The sequence below is a fragment of the Eptatretus burgeri genome, chromosome 6 (genome assembly GCF_056783735.1).
Source record: "Eptatretus burgeri isolate ZD-2024b chromosome 6, Ebu_testis_v1, whole genome shotgun sequence".
In the NCBI taxonomy this organism is placed as follows: Eukaryota; Metazoa; Chordata; class Myxini; order Myxiniformes; family Myxinidae; genus Eptatretus; species Eptatretus burgeri.
In genome coordinates this window covers 10263714-10269713 of record NC_140966.1, presented here as the reverse complement: position 1 = coordinate 10269713, position 6000 = coordinate 10263714, and the positions used below count along the sequence as shown (strand labels likewise).

General features: G+C 48.3%; 1 protein-coding gene across 12 annotated transcripts in view; it reads right to left on the bottom strand.

Annotated features, from left to right (window-relative positions):
* The window catches only part of LOC147024233 (WD repeat-containing protein 19-like), a 137192-nt gene that overhangs the window by 82234 nt on the left and 48958 nt on the right, over nucleotides 1-6000 (bottom strand). The gene's annotated exons all lie outside the window — the stretch shown is intronic.

Sequence of the window (6000 nt, the reverse complement as noted above, 5' to 3'; positions counted from 1 at the left end):
ACCGCGGCCGCCGCCGCACCCATTTCGGGCTCTGGGTTCAGTTGGGCGAGTTCGTGTTCCTGCACAACCAACATTTCCTGCACGGGGATTTCATCCTGAGCCATGGATTCTACCATTCTACATCCATTTCTAATACCCCCGGCTCCCGCTCGCCTTGAGACGCCATCTTGCTTCTCGTAAAGGGTTAATTTAGCTCGCTCGTAATTTGGAGGGAATCGGGGGTCGCATCTCTCACCCTGGACCGATTCCCGTGAATTTAGCTGGAGACAGGAGAGCCCGTTTTCCCGTTCTCCGATACCAGTGCCGCGAGGAGGGCGATGAATTTATATCGCACGACCTGACACCAGTGTTGCGGATTCGCGCCCGCCGGCGTGCGAGCGGCCACGTAACTCGAATCGCGGCACGTCGCCCACCGGACGGACAATCCCGTCGTGACCCTCTCGGACTAACGCCGGGAACTAGTCACGGGTGGACCTTTCGGCCTCACCACGATCGTGCCAACCGGCCCCCCGCGTGGGATAGGGTTGCTCGCCAAATTCGACCTACCTAAGTACCCACACGGAGGGTAGACCGGGCGATCGCACCTCGCGATCGCACCTCGCGAAGGTCGACTTCGGACACGGGCCACTTTAAGCGACCCGTTCCGTACTATCGGGATAACCGAGCGGTGTTATCGTCGGCCTCGACGGTTCGATTAATTATCGGGCGTTTTAGCCCACGACCAACCCTTTACGTGAAGTAAGATGGAGATTCAATAAAGGAAAAGACGAAGCGAAACGGGAAAACAGTTCAACATGAAGCACATTTATTTCGCGATGAACGGAAAGCACACATATACAATTACACCAAAAGCAAATGTAAAAGAAGATGAAACACAATAATACACAAAAAGCAAATGCAACAATGCAGATCTAACCGACTACCGAGCACACGGCAACACTTATACAGTTTTACTTCACAGACGGCGCCGCCAACACATACACTCAAAGCAAAAGAAAAGGACCACCCTCAAGGATGAGGGGGGTAGGCGGGCCTGGGGCCGAGACCGCGTCGGGCCTACCCGTCTGATGATGAGCCGCAAGATGGCGGTGGCGCCCCGACTCCGCGGGCCTCGCGGACAGTGTCTGGTAGGGGGTGGGAACGGGGCCCCTTTCTCGCACTATCTCAGCGCGGGGGGAAACAGGAGGGGGTTGTTGATGCTCGGGGGAAGGAGGATATCTCCCTGTCTCGGGTCCCGTGGTGAGCGTCTCCACCACGACCTCGGTCGCGTTGCCGGCCTCTCCCTTCCGCAGCTCCCCGACTCCGACACGAGCACCCCCTCGACCGCCTTCGCCGCCGCCACCTCTCCACAGCTCCGTCCAACCGCCTTCTCCGACTCCTCTCTTGACTCGTCCCAACTCTTCACTGACTCCGAACTCTTAACTGCCTTGACTGACGAACGCAGCCCCTTATATGCCCCGTGGCCTCGCTCCTTCACCTTCGACCCTTTACCTCCGACCCTTCACCTCGAACTGGCTCCCCATTGGACCGAGGAAAAGTGGGCGTGAATGCTTTTTGATCCATGAATTTGCATATAGCGATATTACTCCAACGCACCTGGAGGCGGGGCCAAATCGCCCCACGCTCGCCGATAGGACGGAACAGAAGTGGGCGTGAGTCGTTTTTGATCCGTTTTCTTCGGAAAGGCTGTGCCTCTGCACCCGCTGCTCGGTGCGCGCCCTGCACGAGTCCAGTATCGGTGCCCACAAGCGGCGTGGGAATGACGGTGATGCGATGGTTGCGAGGGCGAGTTGTGACGGTAAAGGTCGTGGCTGTTGTTGTGAAGCGGCGTTGCGGTTGGTGGTTGTTGTGTGATGGCTGTTGAGATGTGGTTGGTGGTGGTAGTAATGGTGGCTGGTCCAAAATAAAGATAGTAAAAGAAAAACGGCTATCTAGGAGGGTCGCAGCCCGAATGAATGACATTTATTCCCCCTAAACAACGGGTTTGGGCCTAACTACACATATGCTTAGAGATATCTCACCTAAGGGACCTGAATGGTGGTTTGCGAATTTCGTCAACCACAACAATATATATATATATATATATATATATATATATATATATATATATATATATATATATATTACACACACATACATATACTGTATACATATATATGTGTATATGTGTATATATATATATGTGTATCTGTGTGTGTGTATGTGAATATATATCTATATATATATATATATATATATATATATATATATATATATATATATATATATATATATATATATATATATTACACACACATACATATACTGTATACATATATATGTGTATATATGTTGTTACGGTTGTGGAAATTCACAGAACACCATTCAGGCTTCCCAGAGATCAGTTATGTCGATAAGTGTGTGTTCAGAATAGATTTCCCCACCGATGTTTAATGGGAAATTATTCGTTTAACTGGGCTGTGATCTTTGAGTCAGCCGTTATTCTTTTGCTGTCTTTATTTTGGAATAACAACCTCCTCCAAAACGACAACCACCACCGCCTTCACAACAACCACCTTCACCACAACCACATCTCCTCACCACCTCCTCCAAAACGACAACCACCACCACCTTCACCACAATCGCATCTCCTCACCACCTCCTCCAAAACAACAACCACAACCGCCTTCACCACAACCACCTTCTCCACAGCCGACAACATCCCCACAGACAATGGCCCCCGCCCCCCCCCAACGAATAACATCTCCGCCAACCAACGCTGTGAATCTCAACCCTCCAAAAGTGGATAAGAACGAAAGCTATGGCAAAGCCAACGGTAGTGAAAAGGGCCTGATTCACCAAGGGAAAACGCCCTTTCTGGAAGATTCCCTCGCGTGCCGGGAAGGGAGGGGGGGGCGAGTCTCCGTGGCTATAAAAAGGAAGCGCGGGTTGACGCCAAGTTGAGTAGAGTTGGGGAGAGGAGACGCCAACCAGCAGTTTTGTCTGGAGTCTTGAGTCTGGAGTCGGAGGAAGCAGTGAGGAGTGAGAGGGTCTTTCTCCCTGCTCTCTCTCTCTCTCTCTCTCTCTCTCTCTCTCTCTCTCTCTCTCTCTCTCTCTCTCTCTCTCTCTCTCTCTCTCTCTCTCTCTCTCTCTCTCTCTCTCTCTCTCTCTCTCTCTCTCCTTGATTGACGGAGGCAGGAGCTGGTGGAGTCCCGCGGAGGGAGGGCAGAGCCACCGAGGGTCGCCGAACCAGGGCCCAGCGAGTCACCACGAGGGTGGCAGGTAACCAGCACGGCCTCTCGGAGCTCTTGCGGTCTCCACAGCTCCACAAACATTAAAGGCCTATGGGTCCTGTTCTGCCCTTTCCTTTCCTGAGGTTTTCTTTGTATGAAAGTTGTGGCACCATGTCCGCGAAGTAGAAACTGTTAAGTACATGTAAATAATAAATAGACAAACGGCTGTAGGTCTTTGTTTACTCGTGTCCTGTCCCCATTCCCCTATTCAATGCATACGTGTCGGGTGTGAAATAAATGTCATTGTTTACATGTTCACCTGTTCGTTGCGTCCTTTCCTGTTATTGACTGCCAATATTACGTACGGAATATAAGCTGGCTTTTAATAGCCGATAAGATAATCGGGTCCAACGGGGCCTCGCGATAATACACCGCTCGGCAAATCGCAAACGGAGCGAGCTGCTTAAGCGGCTCGTTTCCAAGCAGGTCCCGTTGAGGTGTAAATCCCCGGCATTTCTGTCTGCGCGCATACTTGGGTAAATCGACAATTCGGCGATCGGTGCCGCGCGTGGACAGAGGAGTTGGCTGATTTACGGTGTGATTAAAAACACACCCGTAGCTGGATTTCGGCGTTGATCCGAAAGCTGCGACTAGGTTTGCCACGTCTGGTGGGCGCGCGGCTGCGATTAGTTAAAATCAGTTTCCACCACGCCGGCGTGGTGGAAACCATACCAATATGCATATGTATGTGTGCATATGTATGTGTGCAACCCCTAACCCTAAGAGCCTGCACACGCACGCACACGCACACACACACACACACACACACACACACACACACACACACACACACACACACACACACACCAAATGCCATTGTGGTAATACAGTTTATGTACACACACATATGTGCAAATGTACACACTCATCAAGTAAATAAAAACAATAAACACAATTATTTACCTTGAAACAGCATTCTTTGAAAGAAGATTTAAAGTGGGTAATTCGTGAAATTCAATTCAAAAATGTACCAAGCCACAGAACACAAAATGTCGATTCATACTTCATGCCTTCACAGCGAGAACAAACATGGTGAACACCTGGTCGGATGGACCTTATTGTTTTTTAAAAATATGCATCGATGTCGAAGTGAGAGGTGGATTACAAATGGAGATCGCACAAAAAGGTTAAACAAAGCCATGTCCTGTAAAAATAAAATTGCACATTTTCAGTGGATAAGACACGGGATCCACCCACTGCACGGCACCGGGGGACCCAACAAAGGCGGAAACGTACGTCTAATCGATGTGAGATTGAAAACGTGTAATTTTTCCCAAAGCAAACAACCAAGCAGCTTGGAGAGTGCTCACCAAGTGGCTTAAGCATTTAAGCAAGCAGTCTAACAAAATGGTCAATATGAAACGGTTCCCTTGGCACACAATTAACAATTACCGAACCGTCATATTAAACTTACACCTCCCGGAGACGCCCGGAATGTCACAGATGTCCGAAATTGACAAATGAACACTTTTCTCGGAGTTGGAATGGCTTACAAGTTCAATTCTGAAGCTTGAATTTTGTAATTTGTTTTAGTTTAAGAGATACTCATGGCGAACACATATGCGGAAATGAAATAAAACACCCAACGCTGACGTCTCCTAGCGTTTATAAGCATTGCAATGTATCCAGCAATTCGGAGCTATGATGAACAGCTTGTTCCAAGTTGCGGCCTGTTGCAAGTCAAGGTAAGGTTGAGCAGGTCTAAAAACATGGCGGCTTCAGACCCCAGCGAGGTTACCCAGGAAACGCCTTTATACCCCAGACAGTGAGGTGGCCGAGGGTCGCCTGTTGAAGGATATGATTTAAAAAAGGCCGTTAATTATCTTCAAAAGGAGTGTTTTAATTAAACCAAACACCCAATTTTCACTCGTGCACTTCCTTGGAGTTTTCTTAGTATACATGCAGAGTTTCAGGCTGCTAGATTTTTCATTATCATTTATTTTTTTTTATAAATTATCATTTATTCATTTTTCATTTATAGTTTTGCAGTTATGGAGGACACACACACACACACACACAGACACACACACACACACACACACACACACACACACACACACACACACACACACACACACACACACACACACACCCTTATATTAGTGTAGATACATGTACTCCAACACACACTTGATGTGAAAAACTCATGACCAAACGTGCAACTCAACCTCAGTGCCGACAACGAACAAGATAAAAACTCAACCCTGAGCAAATGAATCGATTGTGAGGGCAGAATGAGGAGTTTCCCACATTAACACTGAAGGCTGCAATGGTTGATGACTTCCATGCCTGCCTAGGCAGACCCCAAACATGGATGAACATGAGTGCAAGGTGTGTGTATGTGTATTGTGTATGTATGTGTATAAGAGTGTGACTGCCTGTCATCCATCTGAGGTCGGCAAAATGAGTACCAGCTTGCTGTGTTGGAGTGGTGACCCATCCAGGATTGTGCCCACTAGCCCAGGAGATTGCTTAGGCAGCACCAACACTCTGTACAGAGTATGGTCCCAATGGATAGATGGATAAGAGTGTGTGTATAAACTACAAGATATCTCTCCTTATACATATTTAAGAAGCAAGAATATATTCCTATTGAAGCTTGGTGTTGGCTTAATGGTTAGGGTGGCAGGCTTGGGATCCTATGGTCCTGAGTTCAAATCCTGCTCAGGTGTTGAATTAATACCAGGTGGGGTTGACTCAGCCTGTCATCCTTCTGAAGTTGGCAAAA